The sequence below is a fragment of the Chaetodon auriga genome, chromosome 22, assembly GCF_051107435.1.
Source record: "Chaetodon auriga isolate fChaAug3 chromosome 22, fChaAug3.hap1, whole genome shotgun sequence".
In the NCBI taxonomy this organism is placed as follows: domain Eukaryota; kingdom Metazoa; phylum Chordata; class Actinopteri; order Chaetodontiformes; family Chaetodontidae; genus Chaetodon; species Chaetodon auriga.
This window is the reverse complement of record NC_135095.1, coordinates 8,350,258-8,371,741: the sequence shown is the minus strand read 5'-3', so window position 1 is coordinate 8,371,741 and position 21,484 is coordinate 8,350,258. Positions and strand designations below refer to the sequence as shown.

General features: G+C 43.5%; 1 long non-coding RNA gene across 1 annotated transcript in view; it reads right to left on the bottom strand.

The window, feature by feature from the left end:
- LOC143314699 (uncharacterized) overlaps positions 1–21,047 on the bottom strand; it is a 33,379-nt gene extending 12,332 nt beyond the window's left edge. The window contains exons 1-3 of the long non-coding RNA XR_013075818.1: positions 20,869–21,047; positions 19,709–20,136; positions 14,902–14,958 (exon numbers count right to left, since the gene is read on the bottom strand). This is a non-coding gene — a long non-coding RNA (uncharacterized LOC143314699). The remainder of the gene's footprint in view (positions 1–14,901; positions 14,959–19,708; positions 20,137–20,868) is intronic.
- Positions 21,048–21,484: the final 437 nt, after the last annotated feature.

The following is a 21,484-nucleotide window of genomic DNA, read 5'->3' as shown; positions in this document are numbered from 1 at the left end:
GTGCCGGCTCCCTCTACGAGGTGGTCTGCTGAGGGGCCCCTCGGCAGCACGCGCCTCGACAACTTCTCTATTACAGCCGTGACCCCTAAGGTCACTCTCTGAAGGGCTCTGAACAAAGGCCACGACCCCGGGGTCAGAAGTGTAACGCCGGGGGCAGGCCGGGGCCCCACGGCAAAGGGAGCGTGCTGTTTGCTTTGAAAGGTAAGGATCACTAACGCAGAGGCCTAATAAGGATTAAGGGGCCATCCCCTTTGGGATGTCACTCTGGGGCCTCATACATCAGTCTCTATTAACCTCCGTGACCCCCGGTGGCCATTATGGGGCTACGGGTCACAGCCGCTCACGCTGCAGAGCTGTAAAACCCAACGTCGCATGCAACCTCTCACACGGGTGTTGCTGATTACATGGACAAATTGTTGTAAAGGGTAAACGCCTTGTCAAATAGGACACAGTCCTCCTATAGAGCAGTTCCGCCTGTCCAGGCGGCTTTCACCTCACTGCAGTGGATGGCTGATTTGAGGTTGTTAAGGAGGAACTTTAAGGTAAAAAGCGGAGCAAAAAGCCGTCGGATAACAGGCTGTAATAAAACAAAGGCCCGACGGGTCGAAAAAAAATTAAATGCACATCTGAAAATCGCATGAAAGCAACAGAATTTAATTTTTTTTTAACTTTAATAAATAAAAGTTCGCTAAAAGCAGGCGGGGAAGAACCGAGAGACAGGATCACAAAATGGAGGACAGGAGGAGACAACATGGCGGCCCGTGTGATGCAGTCACTCACACACTGCTGATAACTTGCCAGATCGCTACAAAAAGGTCGTCCGTCATGCCACATCATGCTATATGTGAAGCAAAGTTACCGACAGATGAGTGGACTGCAGCAGACACACGTATGAACTCCTTCAGTCACTTTGGGACCAGATAGAGCTTAACCCTCTGCACCCTGTGGAGGACGAGGGACGACGTGGGCACACGCTTTTTAAGCTCTTTGATTTGTTCCGATCACATTTATCGATTTCCTCTTTTTTTTTGCGCGTGAGATGTTGGCGGGCGGATGAAGCGTTTCGATCGTTTCAAAGTTTCGAACGAGTCTGAAATCGAATTATTTCCTGTCAGAAGGAGAAAAGAAAGAAGCTGAACACTTAAAAGCATCTTTTTCTTCAGAAAATGCCATATATTCAATACGAGCAAATATAGTTATTTAAAAAAAAAAAAAGAGAGAAATCGAATATATACATCACACATGTACAGAAATATTAATCTTGACATATTTCGACCAGTATAATTAACAGAGTGAAATAAAAGCCACACTGTGTGGAACTGGTAATGTCAGAGCAGCAGAGCAGGAAAAAGGAGGCAGATTCAGGCAGGGATCAAAATCATTTCTCTGCTTCAGATACATTTTTAAAAACCCGGGAAGAATTAATGAATTCATGAATTCATTGACAGAATATTGAACTTTATTTCAAAAGAAAAGCTCAATTCTAAATTGTGACGGAACCTAATAAGATAAAAGAAAATACAAGTCTTTTTTCTTTTTTCTTATTTCTCGGTTGAGACCTTTGCAAAAGGACAAACTTTTCCCCTGAATAGATATGTGTGTATTTCAACAACAAAATGATGATCATTGAGTTTTTCCTGCTTACTTCCAGACAGAATTTCCTAATAAATTTAACTCTGACCTCTTTTCATGAACTGAACTCTGGGAAGTGATGAGGCAAAGTTCAAAACCATGTGTACTCCTTTTCCATCTCAGCTTTAACATGTTAAAACCTACATTATCCATTAAGATGACTGTTTAAAAATCAGGATATGGCAATTTTATAAACTACTCGAGCATCGGTTTGATTCGGAAACGCTGAAAAATGAATGAGGATTTTCTCTCTCAGCCTGTGCAATTAAAAGTGTATTGAGAAAGCTGTTATCCAGGATGTCACAACATGTTCTCATGAAACTTTAAATCGCTTTAGAAAGGTTGGACACTAAAAACGTGTTGCAATTGTCGGGAAAATAAGCGGGCGTCAGCGCGTCGAGAATCATTCGAGTTTCAGACCCTTTCAGACATTTTGAATGTGTAATTTAAAAATCATCCTTTTCAAATGCAGCCCTCATTACTGCAAATTGCTTCCATCAGTCTTTTTTTATTATTTCACATTTGAACTTGAAGCATTAAAGGCTTGTATAAATTTTATTTACTCTATAAAAAGGAGTTTTCTTAAAAAAAAAAAAAAACTTTTACATTACAAATATATAAGAGAGTCCTTCACTGACTAAAACTCTAAATAAACAAAGAGGTGCACGCCTGCAAGGTCAAAAAAAAAAAAAAAAAAAAAACCCTCTCGAGTGTTTTCCGAACACAGTTGACACTTATCAAGGGCACTAACTGAGCACTTTGATACGAACGCAATTCTTTGATAATCATTAAGCCACTCACCTCTGAAAACCGAGCTTCTCTGCGTGGACGCAGCCCGTTCGCAGCAGAGCAGAGCAGAGCAAAGGTTGGAACAGAGCAGAGACCAAATGGACCTGCGCTCGCTACAGACAAGTGTCCTAAACAGCCTTTAAAAACAGCCAAACACACAATAAATCCCAAACAAGCAGCACTTTGACAGCTTCACGGCTCGTCCCTTTTTCGCAGCTCTTCTCTCATTAAAGTAAGGGCAGTGCTTTGGGAGAACCATCGTCCTACTTTCAGTTAACCATGAGACTCCCCTCTCTAGGTCATTTTGCAACTGCCAGGTTTATTAGAAAAGTTTGGTTTCTAATTTAGCTAACAGAATACACTGGCCATCTCGAGGACATTAAAAAAAATGTAATTACAGGGAATTATTATCCAGGGAACAAAGAAACATCACTGTGATCCTGAGCAAAAAGGGCTTTTTCCTCCTGTAATTTGTCACAGCATTGTGGAGGGTGGCAAAAAAATTTAATTCGCCACAAAACTGATGCTGCAATCCTTATTACCTTGGTCTTATTCGAGCTCGCGCTTAAATAGATCTTCATTGTGAGGCATCGAAATATTCTGCAGTGCAAGACGACACAGGAAAAATGTTCTGAATGTGAAGTCAAGTGCTCTCGAGCCTGCAGCATTTCAGCTTAAACATTTCTGTCTGTCTGTGAACACTGGCACTCTGGAATAACTCAGAAACAATGCATTCAAAACAAAGGCAAATTACCAACTGTGGACAGGCAAAAACCTTCAATCCAAAATAGATTTTCAGATTTTTTTTTTTAAACTACATGTCAGACTTACCCCTCTTCTCCCCTCTTCCCAGCACACCCACACACACACACACACACACACACACACACACACACACACACCCCTCTCCTGCTTCACAGCCACTTGCTGCTCACATTTCGGGGTCCATCCCGCATTAATAAATGATTATTTTTGCAGCTCTTATCAAACATCAGCTTACACGCAGGTCTGGGGCATTCTCAGGGAGTGGTACCACCTCTTAAAGGGTTCGGACCTGCTGTTGGTTCTAGTTTAATGCCACGTCACAGAGCCACTGCAGCCTGGATGGGCCTGCGTGACCTAGCTCGGCCCAGATAGGAGCCCTTCGCTCCCCAGCCCCCATCGGGACCATACACCCACATTTCACCCAAAGAAAGTGGTGGGGGATGATGTGAAGACGTGACTTATTTTTTGAACTGCAGCCTCTCTGTCCTTCCTGTGATTTCCCCTCTTATTTCTAAATATCAGGCTTTTATCTGACTGAGTGTGACAGCATGTTCGTTTCAGTCGCCTGCGTCCAATTCAGCTGACTAAGGCTTCAGGAACGCTATGCAGAGAGTGTTTGTTTGATTTCATATCGAGTCTGCACACACATTACAACCCGGCTTCACACACACACACACACACACACACACACACACACACACACACGTCTGGAGATGTCTGGGCTCCACAGGGTAACACAAGACACGTGAGCAAGTCTACATGAAACCAACTTTAGCTATTTATACAGGCAGGAATTTTACAAAAAATAACTATGAATTTAGAAGATAACTCAGATCTTTTTTTTTTTTTTTTTCCTGCAGGTTTACTGGATGTTTAATAAGGAAAATATTCCCGGACAGAGAAAGAGCATGTGTGTGTGACTTAATGATCGATTCAAGGACGTCCACATAGCACGCTAAAAATTGAAAAATGAGGAGTGCTAATAGGTCGGAGCATCTCCTAACTGCGGCAGCCGTCGAGTGGTGATGCTGGTGATTTATCTTTAATTGGATTTTACAGAGGGGTCTCCCAGTGGGAGTCGGCGGTCTCATTTCTCGACCGTCCCTAAAACTTCATGCAAAATGTACAGACAAATAAGCAAAGTTGGAGGAGAAAATGCAATTAAAGCTGAAATGTGAAAACCATCCTACGTCTGACCTGCATAATTATTGTTTCGCAAATCTATACAGCAGCACAGGAAATATTCGTCTGCATATTTTTACATATATTTCACGTGAAAACACTTTTTTTTTTGTTTTGTGTTCCGGTCTTTCCCCATTCATGACTGACCTCGATATTAACCTCAAATCATTGTTAAAAATGAAGCCCTGATCCAATTCTTCAAACAATGTATAGCATTCATTTTGCTGCGACAAAGTTTGGCCTGAACGTTATCACACAGTGCACGTCAGAGAATTTAAAGCACGAGTCTGCAAACTTTATTCTCCAACCATACGATGATATGTGATATTTACATTACACCTTCTGTCTTGATATATATTCTGGGGAGTTTTTACTGGGCAAAATGTCCACATAAATGCCAAACACATAAATCACAAATGAACCACTAGCTCTAACTTTAAATCAAGCGTTCTTTTCTTTTTCTTTTTTTTTTTTTTCCTTAAAGTATTAACTCACTGTGGTCTCTGCTGCAGTGTGCAGCCTAGTGAGAGGGGAAAAGAGACGCTGGCTCTCAGGGGTTAAGATGCTAGCAGTCATGTGCCTGTCGGCTGCAACAAAAGCCTGCCTATGTAGGGTGCATACAGATGGAGCGAGCTCCTTTGTGTGCAGTGTTTCACACGTCGCAGCCTCGGAGCTGCCAGGTCTGGCTCTCTGGGCCTGGCTACAGGCCTAGCCAGCAGCTTGTAGCACCTGACGCTGGGCTCTCACTTTGCTTTTCTTCGCTTGGGACGCAAGTGCAGCAAGTTTTTTGAAAGATAATGGAACAGAAGTCCAGATAGTGGGTCACGGAGCTCAACACAAACAATCACAACCAAATACAGCACAGCAGAGTGCGGCGCTGTAGCCAGGCCGGCTCAGATCAGTATGACAGAAGCAATTGTAAGCATGCCTCCCACTCAGGTCTGCCACAAAATATTCAATTTTTCCCTCCTCTGCTGTCTGTCAAATACTCCTGTAAAATAGTCTTCAAGACTACTTGTAACGTGCTGAAATAAATAAAACCAGCCCATGTTTTAATCATGTGTACAGTTGTGCATGATGTGTACATAGTTTTGTATCCTACTATATACACTGTGTGTCTGCGTGTGTCTGTATATTCTGCTATATTTACACTACGTGCGCCAAGTCTCCAAGCCAAGTTCCTTATAGTGTGCATGTTAGTGTACACAGTGATTAAACTAGCTAATGCCTGGAACGAGCTTTTACATAGAGAGTACAGAGCTGAACAACCAAGAAGGGTTTGAAAATGTTTTTTTTTTTTCCTCAGTTTTTCGCTCTTTGTTTGTCCTCAACGCTGAAGAGAAAATTCCTTTTTGTACACATATATATGGTATTCAGGGTTATTCACACAGTATGCGCTTCCTACCTGCATTCAGACAAACAACGCGTTCTTATACGCACCGAAAACCAAAACTTTTCAAAAGCTTTACATGGCCAATTTCATATTTTCAATCACAAACAATGAAAAAGTTTATTTCTTTGTTAAGGGTTACACAAATGGGGATTCGGCTATTGTTGCAAACAAATCCAAAAGTATACAGCTCAAATGATGCGCTGCAAAAGAAAATCCCCTCCTATGTCTGTATTTATGCCAAACAAAAACTTGACCTTGACTGGTTCATTCCACACTACACAGTACATAGAAAAAAAAAAATCAGATGCCGACTGTGTGCGTTAAAGGTTATTAAATTCTGATAAAACCATGTTGTAAACAGAAAAAGCGGTAAAAGAGGCTGAGGCTGATTGAGTGGTACTGTCCTATTTATAACAACAGAAATACAATAGGCAGCCGTCAACCATGGGTAAAATCTGACACGACGGTTTTACAGTACGTTCACTCATGCAGTGCTGAGGTGGAAGCTTTTACACAGATTGAGTGAACAGGAGGGGGGTTCGCGGTCCTGCCTGAGGACCCTTTAGCAGCACACCTGGCTGTTAGGAGGACGCAGCCTTTGACATTTTAAATGCAGGACAATATCTCTGAGCACTAGGACACCCTGCTGTCAGAGCTGCACTTAAAACCCACATAAAGTGGATTGAAATGCTGTGGTGATCCAGCATTATTCTTTTATTTCAAGCACATAGCCCACTGCTTGCACCGAGTTAACTTTTCAAAAATTTTTTACATACTCAAGCATTTAATTGATGCAAAAATACTGTTGATTTCGGATTGTGAGAGTCCCAAAACAGCCACTTAGCTATAGATGCTACACTCCGTTAAAAGTTAATTCTGCGTATCCTTCCAACAATCATAATAACTCTTTAATGAGATGATAGTCTCGAGATATTCTTCTCAAATAGGCACAAAAACAACTGTTTGACAACGTGAGGACCCATACTGTAATGGCTTGGCTAAGAGCACTTTAACTTAAGCATATCAAAGTATTTTAAAATGACTCATTAGATGCTTTTATAAGGCTAATAACATATTAGAAACAGACTTTTAAGATTGGCATGGAAAAAATTGCATGTTAGCAAAGTTAGCACCCTTTTTAAAAGGGGTGAGCACTGCTAGCCCGAAGCTAGCTTAACATATTAAAGCTGACAGCCTCCATAAGTTTTCAGTAGGAATGCCAATAATGCAAAAGTTTTTTGTTTGCTTCTAAATATGCAGCACGTTTCTTTTTTTCTTACTTTTTTTTCTTTAATATGTGAAGTTCCCACAAAGGAGAAGTATCAAATTAAAGGAAAGTGTTACTTTATCTCTTTATAAATGGCACAATTGTCATTTCTCCTGCCCTCACACTTGAAGCTAGTGAGGTGCAATTAGCTCCCACGTATCGTCACGTATTGTTCCACACCACGTTACAAATTTTATGAAGAGTGTAAATACTCCAAGATCAGGAAATGAAACTCTACAAGCCTGCAGCCACAAATGCGCTGGTGTGTGTGTGTGTGTATGTGTGTGTGTGTGCTCTCGTGTCTTTTACACACACACACACACACTCACTGTCACTCAAACAAGCTGTTGCTATAAGTTGTATGTTAATTAAACCTTTGTCAGTATAGCCTGGAGAGTATTGGCTCCCATTTCCTGACCCTGCTCCCTGCTGTCATCAACCATGTCCTAAAACACATACACACATGCTTATACACACGTATACACACCACATGCTTCAGTTACATACAACCAGGACAAGGCAGCCGGGTGCCTGACAACCACAGCGACAGAGCAGACGTGAGGGAGGGAGGAGAAGAAAAAAAAAAAAGGTACCCTAGCGTGTTAGTTTTCTGCCAGGGAGTCCCTATTGACCTGTTAAACCTTTGTGACTGGAACAAATGCAAATGGCGCTGACTTGTTCACACAAAACACTAAAGGCCCATTCAAATGAGGCCCCGGGCCACAATGCAGCAGTGGCCGAGCACTCTGTGGAGGCAGGGCAGCCCCCAGTCTGAGAGAGAGAGAGAGAGAGAGAGAGAGAGAGAGAGAGAGAGAGAGATTCTTTTAACCATTGCACAGTTCATTCTGGCTGTCTGGTGGAGAGCAACCATCCACTCTCATTACTTCTCCTCCATGAACACAGACACACAGACAAGATAATGTTGCCTTACACCTTTGTAGTAAGCCCTGCCCTTAATAAATTGCAAACACTGCTACACTGCCATAAACTTAACCCCATAATTAACTTGCACGTAATACTTTGTAATTGGACGCCAGTGGACCTCAACTGTTCCTGTTGTGGTGTCATGCCTGATAATCAGACACTGCTTAATTCTTGCAAAGGTACTCGGTGTGTCCCCGTGGTTAATATTGTACCTTTGTTTTAAATTCTGTCCAGGGGTAAAGAATAGGAAATGAAGCGAGAGACCAAGTAGGAAGCTGAGATGAGACGGGGAGAAAGTGGCACAGAAACACAGAGATGATCTCACAGAGAATAAATAAGGCGCAACAATATGAGAGAGCAGCTTCCCTCTTGGACTAATAATTCAAATAAGTTTAATACAGGGGAAACAAATAATCCCAAGCAAGTAAGCAAGGTGTTTACATGCCACAGAAATGGAAGAAAGCCAGACAACCCAACCGAGGTTTCCACAATCAGAGTATGAGCTACTCAAACTGAGATCTGTATGAGTCAAGCCACAACTGGGTTAACTTGGTTACAAAAACAAAATTCTTCTGCACGTAAGAATGAATGAATGTGAAGATAAATGCAGTCACGGCACTGTGGGAGGCTTTGGGGTGAAAACATCTATCAAAATGCCAAACCTTTAAATTAAATATGGCATTGTATGTGCAGGACAGAGACTCACCAGACTGTAAATATGGCGAAAATGTGTCATTTCTGTAAGACTTTCTTGTTCTGTCCAAATAGATTGGTAGGAAGGCTGAGGATGGCTCTCATCAGCACATCTGGGCAACATCTGATCTGATGTACGCTGCCTACTGGACCTCCGCTAGACCGGTTCTATCAAATGAAAGGTTTTATTTCAAAAGTGGCGATGAGGTGGGAGGTAAACCAACCAGCCCTGGTCACTTCATTCATCCTCTCATTCTAATACATTGTAAATGTGTAGAAACTAAATTCAGAGCATTAATTTGATGTAGGAAATCTAAAAATCCTGATAATGAGTGACAGCTCCTTTGCATAATTAACACCTCAACTGTTTCAGGTTTTAGAAAGATTTCTCTGAGTCTAAATCGTTTCCTTTGTAAGTGGCATAATGGTTTCTGTCTGGATTCACCTGATCAGTAAATGTCATGAAAAAGAAAAGAAACTTTTGGATTTTAGACAATACTGGAGATATTCAGTATGAAATTACTAAAGTACTGACTTCCATGAGTCACATAGTCTCACATTTTCCTTGTCTACTTTTTTCTCCGACTACTTTCTAACTCTTGTTTCACATCCACTCCCACCTGCGACAGTGGCCCCTGTGGTCCCACCATTCCTCATCACCTGACGCACCCCGCCCACCTGCATACCTGCTCCCACTTTTCCTATCAACCCTCATATTGACCAGCCCTCTTCCATTCATTCCCCATCAGATCGTGTAGCGTGCTCCTGCCTTGGCGCTGCAGTCATCTGCCATGCCTGCCGGAGTTTGTGCGTTATGGGCAGCGTGTTCGCCGCTCAACTGGGCATTGGCCAGGAGCCCCTTGCCAAATCCATGGAAGCTAGTGCCCTTGATGGACACCTCCTCTGCTCAATGACTCGCCAAACTATCCCCGTCCACCTGGGCATGTCAGGTAATCATCATGAAGCACTCACCTTTCACCTGAGAGACGCACTTCAGCTGCCTGTCATTCTGGGGTTTCCATGGCTCGTCAGACATAATCCACACACTGACTGGTCTCAGGGAGCTATTCTGGGCTGGAGCTGACACTGTGGTGCTGTGTATCTTGGATCTGCCCTGTCTCCTACTCCCACTGATTCCTCTGCTTATCTCTGCCACCATATATCTGGATTTGAAAGTGGTCTTTAATAAAGCTCAAGCCACCTCTCTGCCATCGTCCCTGCCATCGTGCCATCAACCTCCTCCCGGGCAGGCCTCCACCCAGCCGTCACCAGCAGCGGCTGCTTCTTCGTGCACAAAAAAGGACAAATTCCAAGTCCCTGCATCAAGTACCAGGGTCTCAAAAACAGGAAATCAAAAAATAGGTAACCTCTCCCCTCTGCTTCAAGGGGCCTCTGTTTTTTGTAGAGATGCACCGATCGATTGGCTGCTGACCAGAATGAGCCAGTTTTCAGTATAATCGGCCATGACCAGCGAGTGGCCTATCAGTGTCAGATCTGATTCTGTGCTGGTCAATTTTACATACATGCAGCCCTCCCCCCAAATCGCACCTCCAGCCCCCTGAAAGAAATGAATATTTATTTTTTTACCTTATTATATTTCCGTTCAATGTGACTGTCTTAACTGCGTTTTAATGTCATTTACGGTTGTGTTTTCTGAAAGCTTTCTCTCCTCTGCAGCCTGTCTGTGTGTTTCACCGAGGGTGGGGCTTTGCCCATCCACTCCCCACACACACACACACACACACACACACACACACACACTGCAGAGCAGAGACTGGGACGTTTGCTCTGTCGTGCCTGTTTTGGGAAAGTAAAAAAATGTTAGATAAAATGGGATACTGCAATTTATTTTGAGTTGGATTTTATTTGTACAAAACACTCTGCCCGACAATCTGGAGCACTTTGAGATTTCTAAGAGTGAGACTGAGAGTAGGTCCTGCAACCTGGTGCCATTTTGGAGAAAATGTTACTTAATAGTCAATGTTTTATTATACATACAACTGAATCTACATTAAAAAAAAAAGGTATTTTTTGTATGCTGTCAATTTTAATTCCAAAAAAGAGAGAAATCAGAATCGGCAGAAATGGGGCACGGCAGGTCAGACTTCTGAAATCCGAAAACCGTATTAGCCAGAAAACTGCAATCAGTGCATCTCTAGTTTGCTGCATGTTAAACCTCAGGAATGCTTATCACTTTGTGCACTTCAGGGAAGAAGAGTGTGTCCACTATGAAAATCTGGTGATGTTTTTTGGTCTAGCCCATGCGCCTGCAGTTTTCCAAGCCCTCGTAAATGATTTGCTCTGGGACATGCTGAACAAATCTGTTTTTTGTATATTTGGATGACATCCTGATCTTTTCCTTGGGGTTAATCGTCACTGCAGGCAGCATCCAGATGGACTGGCCGTTCCTTTCCTCTCGCAAGCAGTTGTAGCACTCCCTGGCATTTGCCAGTTTCTACTGCTGCTTCATCCAGAACTACAGTTCTGTGGCAGCCCCCTCTTAATGCCCTCATCTTCCAGATTGCCCCCTTCATGTGGCCTTCAGGGAGTTAAAGCATCATCTCATCACAGCTCCCTTCCTCACCCTTCTCGACGCCTCATGCTTCTGGCCTTTGTCCGAGACCAGAAGCTTTGCTCCTTCTCGTTCTTCCCTTTCAAAGCATTCTCACGTAGAGAACTACGGTTGTGAACTGTCTAGCTTGCACTAGAAGGGAGCCGTTCACGGTCTAGACTGACCACAAGAACCTGGAATACATCCACACGGTTAAGCATGTGAATTCTCACGAGGCCAGGTTTACTCTGTTTTTTTGACTGATTCAACTTCACACCTTGCGACTGGCCAGGATCTAACAATGTGAAGCTCGACACCCTGCCCTGCGAGTTCAAGTTCACGGACACTTCTGCTGAGCCTGTGGAGATCTTCCCCCACCTCCTGTATGATGGGAGTAGTCTCCTGAGGAATCAAACATTAGGTAAAGCAGCTACTCACTGAACAGCTCCCAGTGGTTCTGCTGATCGCCTTTTATTCCCAGTTCACCTCGGCTTGCCGGTCCTCCAGTGGGGGGCACTCCCCTCTGGCCTGGCCTGTCATCCTGTGGTTGGACGCAGACTGGCTCACCTATGCCAATGTTGCGGGTGCTCCTTGATGGAGCAGGACACTCAGGAGTTTATTGCAACCTCCCCAGTTGCTCATCTAACTGCTGCCTGTTGCTCATCTCCCAGGACTTTGTCACTGGCCTGCCTCCCTCTGATGGTCACACAGTCATTCTTGCGGTTGTACACTGTTTTCCTGAAACTGCTCATTTCATTCCTCTGCCCAAGCTTCGCTCAGCCAAAGTGTTGCTACATTTTTTTCACCTGAATGGTCTCCACAAAAACTGAAGGGTGACCTCAATTCACCTTGTTTCTTACTCTTAGGTGCCACCATCAGTTGTCCAATGGGCAGATGAAAACACGCCCACCTGCCCCACAGCAACCTGTGCTCCTGCAATTCTCCATCATGCCCCTTCCTCATTTTACTGAGCCTATAAACCATTCTGGCCAAAGCATAAACTGCCCATAAAAAATCCACTTACATATTCCTGTTTTTTCATAAAAGCATCATGTTACAAAACTTTTACAAAACATTTTTTAAAACTGTTACAAAACACAACACAAAGAGCTTCTTTCATACTAAAAATTATGAAAAAAAATCCCAATTCTGCTTTTTTCTTTTAAATTTGTGGCAACTTGAAACAGATTTAATTGTAATTATTAAGCTGAGATAAGTTAGTACTGCATTAATTCCCCACCCAGCTGAAGGCTTTGCAAGAAAAGTAAGCTGACCCCACATCCTGCAGTGGCTCTGCTGGCCGTGCTGTATGTGGAGTGACACCTGCAGAGGTCACACATGAGCTAAAACTCTGCAGGGAGAAAGGCCGAGGAAGTGGAGAGGGAAGAGGCACACCAGAGAGAGACGGAGAGGTGACGGACCAGTCTGAAATCACACAGCTCGTCCTAGCAGCCCGAGCATTTTACCGTAAAGAACAAGAGGAAGAGTGCATCAGGGTTAGAGAAGTATAGTTCTATACTAAAATTTCACTTTATTTGCTAGTAACTATCACGTAGATACACACAAAAAAAAAACTGAAATGCATTTAGTTCTTCTGTACAAGTACTGAAGCTATTTCTATAGCTATTACTCCTTTAAAATACTTTTTGTACTTTTAACTCCTCCACATTTATCTGTCTGCCCAAGGTTACAAGTTACTTTGACACTTGAGGGTTTATATGTAAAAAATATTGCTTACATGATGCACGTATAATTCCTAAACTTTGAACTATCAAACACTGCAAGTCATTAAGTCCAGAGCCACCTGGATCAGCTACAATATTAATGGACTGAAGTTAAAGAGTGCTTTTCTAGTCTTAAAATTCTGCTTTAATCAATAATTTACAAATCCATTATTTAACCAACTGGACTATTATTCAGAATAAGTACTTCATTTTTGAATTTTTGGAATATTTCACTGCTGATTTCTCTTTACCTTTTCTAAAAAAAAAAAAAGAAAAGAAAAGAAAGAAAAAAATAGCATGGACAATTTCAACAGATAGGTTTTAAATTGTGGTGGTACTCTTCAGCAAAGGATCTGAATACCTTTTAACGTCTTTCCCACTGGACACGACAGAAGGGCTAAAGTGCGCTGAGGGCCATGAGTCAAATCTCAGGCCCTTAACATCACAGGGAAATGATCTGGCTGAGCTTCCACAAAAAAATAGAAATTTTAAAAACTCTTCTGTCCCTCTCCATCTGTCCAAAGCATATCCTGCTGCCACACATTGTTCAAACCCACATTATTTCACATTACAGCCAAGTTCCTAATGTTTCTAAATAAACTAAATGTCATGCTTAATCATGGGGAAATGGTATAAATTCATGCTAGAGACATGTAAAAGTTGTCCATTTTGTGTAATGCTGGGGCCATAAAAAGACACTTTTTAGCATTAAAGCATCCAGCAGTAAATACTGTGGCTTCAGTGAAGCCTCACATACAGAATTACTGTATGTTTGTAACAACTTCTTGTGTGGAGGAGGGGATTTTTCCACCTACGAAACGCTTGAGATTAAGAGGAACATCAAGTTTCGAGCAGCTTCAGTGAACTCTGTGCCTGGTATTGATCTTACACTACTGGAATTATACTGCACCAATAAACTCCTCCCATGTGGTTGTCAATGCGAGTTAAAACAAACATGATGAACTCCTTGCAAGCAGGAACACACCAGTTACAAGTGTTTTTCTCAAAAATGCTATTCGGTCAGTCACCTTCAGAGTCCATGCACCGTTGTGACAAACTTTGCTCTACACGAGTCATAAATCTGTCCTCATTCACTGCATAATTCACTCAAAAGCACAATTTCAAATGGCATCAACTCCATGACTACAGCATAATGTTGTGATTTACGAGGAAGTCAAAGATATCGTGATGTTCGGATCAAATCATGGAAGAAAATAAAGATCACAAATTATTACGCAGCAATTTTATTTCATCCCAGAGAGTCTTCTTACACAAAATCCGCCGTGATCAAATCCCCCGAACTCTCCTACATAATTACTACGTTCCGAACCTAAAGGCAGGCATCTTCCTCCTTCACTGGGAAAATCAGAGTGCTGACGGTGTTGCTGGACAAAACTGCGGCTCATCGCACAAACCTGATTCTGCTATTATGGTCTATTAAAGATACACTCGTCTGTACTGAAGCATCACGCACAGGCTGTCGGTTTGAGCGTTAATCGTCTTATTTTCTGTCTTGCTCTCGCTCGGTTTCACAAGACCTGAGGAGCGATCCTCAGAGTGTGTGTTCAATTTGGAGCGCATTCTGTTTCAAAACTCTAGAGATATTAAGAAACGCTGATTTTCGGGATCAGGTTTCAATTTCCACTTTATTCTTCCAATTTCATTTGACCAAGTTAGTCTCTTTAAGATTTACAATCTGTTTATTGAGAGATGTCTGGCTGAGAGAGAGAAGCATAAAACCAAATGGGTTAAACTGATGCACTTAACCTAACATGGTATTTATATCAAAAATGTGTACATCTGCTACATTTTGGAGGGAAAAGCTTGCATACTGAGTAGCTCTGATCCTTCTGCCTTTCAGGTATGGATCCTCAGTAAGAGCGTGACCATAATGACCTCAGCTGGAGTTGTACATACCGTACATACGTCTTTGTACGCACGTAAAGTGTTTGTTTGTGTGTTAGCATGACCATGTGCTCACCTGCGCTGCAGCATCCGAGGCCTCGTGGCTCCGCGTCCGCCTGTGCCCTCACTTGCCCTGCACCAAAAACACAAGGATGCAGAGAAAGACTCAAATCACAAATGAGAAGTGTGGAGCGCCACTGCTCCGTTGTTTTCAACCCGCCCTGTGAATATTTATCGAGATCAGTGATTGATTAGGACGTGTCGTGCGCAGTTTCGTTGCGTGTCGTTCCCCCACAGAGTGCCAACACAAGCAGAGCACGGGACATTCTAACTGGAACATTTCTGCTGCTAAATGTCAGCGTTGTTGTGCCGAGCAGCAGCTGGAATTTATTCATTCTTCTTTTTAACCTTAAGTTTTGTTAGTAATTATCACTTTAAGTACAACGATGAGCTGAATCGAGGTAAACGCTATTACTATTCTAATAGAGGAAATGTATGACGAGTTTGACGGCAATATTTTTGTTTTTGACACAACTGGGATGCAAAAAAAAGCAGCCATTCAACAGCAAACATGCGTCAGTTCACATGGCACAATAATAAAACAGTTCACCGATTCATTTTCTGCCCTTCAGGAAGGGCAGTGACAACCTCAGCCCTGACGCTGCTGGAGGTCTGCGGGCAAAGCCGGCGGCTAAAGTGGACATGTTCTCCGAGCAAATTCGCCCCCTCTGCTATATTGATACGACATTCTGCATACATACAAGTAAAGGCAAAGAAAAGGCCACTGCATTTCTCCATGAACAGCCGCGTTCATTAAAAACCGTTCTTTGCCGATCGTGCGTTCGTGAGCATTTGTGTCGTGCTGCGGCGGCTGTGTGTCCCTCCGGTTCAATCTTGTAGACACACAAATCAAACAGTTAAAGATTCTGCAAACACATGAAGAGGCTGAGTAGGTGGTTTTAGTCAGAATATCTGGTCCTATTTAATTCCTAAAAATCCCCTTTTACTGCAATATGTACAAACCTTGAAAATGAGATTATGTACAATTAGGGTTTAGGTCACGCTGTTTCAACATTTCTAACATTTGCTTTGGCCTGTATTTGAGTCTTGGAACAAGTGTCACCCAACATGAAAAGCGTCTGAGAACAAAATTCAAACTCTGTGACCTTCAAACCGAATTAATCCATGTCACGTCTATGACCAAAGAATGATTGGAGTTTGAGATGTCAGTAATTCGATACATATATATATATAAACACAACCAGCTTTCAATCATCCTGGTTCTTTGTGTTGTGGCTGCAACAGGAAACCTATTCAAATATTTTAGCCATTTATCTCTCACCCAGGAGGGTTTATCAGTTATTTTTAGCGGTTGTTCTTTGCATACAATCCCAGTTTTAAGGAATACAAAGGGAATGAGAATCCTTCAAAGCGCCTTAACACTGGCCTTAATAAAGCCAGTGGTACAGTTTGTGTAGGTGTTTTATGGTTTTCTTTGCCTCTTAAGTACATCACACGGGCAGCCTCTTTCTGCTGTGGGTATGTTAAGACTGAACCGGAAGAACCTGCACTGCTCCCCACAGAGCCCTGCTTCATTTGCTTTTCGTCTCTCCTTTCCCCTGCCTCCCCCCCCCCCCCCCCCCGCCCCCTCCCCATCTTCTCACAGGACTCGTGAACTCTCCATAAACCCGCAGATTCCCTCCAGAACGCTGCTGTCTATCCGACATCAATCGAACTAGGAACAAAACAAAAGAGTGAGAAAAAGAAGCTGGAATAGACAATAAAGGTATAGAGAATGAAGAGAGAGAGAGAGAGAGAGGGAGAGAGAGAGAGAGAAGCAGGCCAGATTGCAGAGGGTTGAATCAATGCAGCGGCCTGGTCTCTCTTTTTTTTTTTTCTCCCCTCTCTCTTTTTTTTCATTTTTTTCTCTCTCTCTCTCTCTCAAATGATTCACAGTGGAAAGAAAAGGCCTTTTCCTTGTCCTCAGTTGAACTCCACATCAGCTTCCTGTTAGAAAGGCAAGGAGGAAACACCCAGAGCAACACGCGCGTGCGCACATACGCACACACACACAGACACACAGAGGAAGGCCTTCACTAGTGGATTCTTCACTGCCAGAGAAATTAGGTCAAGCACTTAAATGCCCTGCACTGAGATGCGCAGAGATTTAAAACATGAAGTGTTTGGTGGGGACAGCTATGGCCTGCCGGAACAACAAACATGCGCGCGCACAAGCGTTTGCCGCACTCGGATATGCACACTACTGTAGCTACACACTTAAGTGTCGGCTCGTGCCTTGCCACATTATTAATACCAAAAAAAAAAAAAACCTGAAATAATCGGTGACAGACGCCCACTGCTCCTACTGTTAATACACCATCCATCTGTGCAGATTAGAACATGACAAGGTGGCTCAGACACACACAATGAAATAAATGCTGTGTATTTAAAAAAGGCTAAGAAAAACACCTCTTAAGTCCCCTCACAGGCAGGAGCTAAAGCAATACGTGCACGCATTCTCAAAATGCCAGATGACCTGATTAGGGAGTGACAGGAGTCTGTGTGCGCCTCTGCAACACAGCTCAGGACAGGATGGGACAGCACAACGCGCCACATTGCTGTATCAGCCGTGCACACCAAAAATCCCCCCCCGCCTCCCTCGCCAACCCCACCGCCTCCCGCCCTCTGACCTGAAACGGCCTTAAAGAAACAACACACCACATCACCATCGCATCCAATCAACTATTCATAGAAAGGCTGGATTGCGCACGGCCTGATCTTGCCGTTTAGGGTTTCAATCAATTGCGTGAGATATGAGAGAGCGCGAGGGAGAGTGGGAGGGAGGATGAAGCTGTTCTGAAAGCAAATGAGAGAAAATTTGGGTGAATCCGAGCCTCTTCTCCTCTCCATAATGGCCACTGCCAGCATGGCCCACAACGGGGCTCTGAGCTACAGGGTGGCACGGTAAATCAGATGATAATCACGCCAATTTTCACTCCGCAGCCATGTGCTTTCTCCTGTCCCACTGACTCACAGTGGAGAAATGAGCCCCAGTCCATTGTCTGAGGGCTACCTGTGTTTCTGCTCCATTTTCTCAAAAGCACAATCGGCGTTTTCCTGTTTATAGCAGCGACAGCGCTTTATAAACATGCAACATCTGAGCATTAATGCATCTCATAAGAGTGTGTTTGTGACCGAGGGCTGCGGCCAAAGGTCGCTGTGACCCTGTTCTCTTTGCGGTTTCTGACAGTTCTGTTCCTCTTTCCAGTGAAAGAGACAGAGGAAAGGAGACATGTCGGTGAGGGGGGGGTGTGTGGAAGAGCACAACACCACGGTACTGTCAGCCAACACAGATCTTTTCTCGGGAAACGCTGCTACGTTGCAATTTCGACTGACACTCCAGTATGAGCAGAGTCTTACCCGGCCGGTTGGCCAGTCTGCAGACGAAGCTTTGAGAACACACACACACACACGGCAAAATACATGGCCAGGTGTGCGCGACGCCACAGATGATCGGAAACGACGAACAACCCTTTAAGATAAAGTGATATAGAGTGGCATGTGTGAGCCACTTTGACTTCAGCGTAAGGTGGCGTCTTCGCCCTGAAGGATATCTGTGGCACGATCTGACACAACTACAGCAAGAAGAGACACTGAGTCTCACAAACAACATGGTGACGCGGACGCGCACGGTTTAAATCCTGCATTTTCACACAGAGTAAAAAAATAACGTGATTCTACTGCAAAGCAGTACTCTGTCCACGATCTCAAAGGCACTGTTGCATTTTCCTTTTGTTGCCCAGACAGAGATGACAGCTCAAATTGATTATTATTGAGGAAAATGGGCAGTTTTATCAATTCATAATCTATAGCCACGAGAAGAAAACATTCAGGCTAAAAGATGAACTCCACATGAAGCTAAAAACGCCTAATTTGTTCTGCTCTTTACTGCAAAATGTCCCTCCTGATCACTGTGCAGCTCCTGTTGACTGTCCAGGCACACGCTCACATGTAACTCCAAGCAAATACGATCATCCCTTGATTTCTGCAAGCAGGCTGAAGTTAAACTGGACATATTTTAGGCTTTCAAAGACACTCACTGCACACCTGAGGGACACACTGGAAGCCCACGCGGGCCTTTTAACCATTAAAAATACATTCAGCAACTGCTGAGTTAGCTCCTCTCACATTTCAATGAATTAATTTCATCAAAAACTTCTGAGGGAAACCACAGTGACACATCAGGGGAAACCGCACAGCTCTGCCATATGTCCTCGTGCCTTACATACACTGATTATCTCGGGGTGAACAGCTCGGGGGACGCCGCTTTTCTAATTAAATGCACATTTTTGCTGAAATCCTATAAATTGGCCACTTGGAGAGCGCTGATGTCCTCCGATGGACTGACGCGATCTGCCCGGCTGCCTATCTTTGTTTGCATCGGGGACAACAAAGGGAAAGATTATGCCTCTCCGCGAAGGGGAAACTAGGGCACGAAAAGGCGACCTCTTTTCTTGTATTGCGAAGGGAGAATTTACAGTCTGGCAACCATTTCATCTCCGTGCAAAGGCTGGGAGATGTTTGGGACTTGTTCTCAAATTTACAGACGATTATGTTAAGCTGTTAGGAGGTTATTCGGAAAGCGCTTGTTTTTCGCACCCTGGAAACTTCCCCCCCGAGGACCGTGGACCGGTTCAGTCATAACAGTGTCAATATCCCCTGACCCAGTCTGGGGCAAACACATCGCGACATGCTTACGCTTCAAAAAGCACGTTTACAAATAACAACGGCGACAAGCCTCGTTGTCATTTTTACGCACTTTACGCAAACCTCTAAAAAAATTCGTCTTACAAAGACAAAAGGGTAGATTTAAGACTACGCACCGACAGGTCTCAAGTTCAAGTCGGATGGTCTCTTCCTCCGGTGTGTCCATCTCCTCTGTCCACGAGCTTTATAATTGCTAGACAGTGGCTCCTCTTATATGCGTCTGGACCCAGGAAGAGCAGAAAATAAAAAAATTAAAAAAAAAGGCACAAGGCGACAGTATTTGTTGAAAAAGTCGTCTCGTTTGGGTGTTTTGAGAGACGGTCTCCGTGAGCGGCTACCGGGCCACGAAAGAGTCCCGGTCCCTGCGTCTCTCTCCGCGGCCGCGCAGCTCGGTTCAGCGGGGACACACGGGCTGCAGACTGCGCCGCGCGTCCTGCGCCGCCGATGAACCAGATGCGTCAAGTTCAGCTGAGGTGAAGCCCCGTTACACAACCAGCCTGGGTGTGCAGCAGCCTGCACTATCGCGCTGCTTATTTAATGTGTCCTAAAGGGAGAAAAAAAAGAAAAAGAAAAGGCACATCACATTGAAATATCTGCAAAAACTCGGCTTGTGTTGAGATGATTATTAAGGGCTGCCTCACCCGCCTCCTCCCCCCCCACCCTCCGGCCCCCTCCGCGGATCTAAAAAGCACTATTTGCTTTTGTGAACTTACCTGATGTCAGCCTTATGGGGGAGAAAAAGACATTTTTATTCTGTCTTTCGCTTTACTTTGGGCTGAAAATAACCAAAGCTACCGCCGTGAAATTATAAACTACAGTTCATTACCACATGGTGCTATTAAAGGAATAATAGGCCCATACTGCTGTTTTAAGAGATTAAAAATTAAATTAAGAGAGCCAAGGTCAATAATAAGTCAGAATTTTAGCTTCTTACACTCTCTTCAACTTACTTTTGGATTATTTTAGAAAACAAATACCTTTTTTTCGTTTGTGTCACCCTCCCACCTGTTTAAACAGCAGCTAGCCACAGAGTTTAGCTAGAAAGCCTTTTTCATATTAAAATATGTATTTCATAGTCGCAAACGTCGTCTTAAAGAAAATTAGCACCAACAAAACGAGACTTAACACCCTAAATATGGCTGTATCACCTTGCAACAATGCTAAAAGACACCGGCAAAACACATTTACAGACAGGTAAGTTAATTTGATATGCTAGCAACAGGTTTTAGCTCCATTGCTAGCTGCTAACTGTTCATGCTAGCTAATAAACACTCACGTGATTTAATGCAGCGTCTCTCACACCTGTTGGCCTGCGTTAATGAGCTCGATTCAGTTGCGGCCCCCTCTGTACCTTAATCAAGGCCTAGTTTAAGCACCACAGGTGACTTGAGGACAAGCCCAGACTTGTTGAGTTTCCCGATTTGCCTCACAGACACTTCATTGATTAATCAGATGAGGTGATGAGGCAAGGCGGAGTCGCTGAAGGACCAAATCTGCCATGCAAGACGTTATTAAAACATGACCCCAGACATCAAAACCTGGCAGCGTGGGGACATTTAAAGGTACATCTTAGGCTGAATTTAAGAAGATCAGAATAAAACATATTTAATGGAACATCTTGGACCTCAAGTGAACAATATTTTGCGTGTGTTGGGGAACAGTGGACAAAAATAGACTCATTTGCAGTTTGCCTGTAATGGATTGAGAATATTAGTGGAACAGAAAAGAGCAAATTATTCTCCATCTACTTGTTCTAACCTTTATGTTTTTTGTGTGTGTGGTGTCTCTAAAATATTTTTACTTTTAAAGATACTACATAGCAAACACAGACACAAATAGATAAATAGATATTATCCACTTTATAAAAATCAGCTTTTCAGCAGAATAAAGAC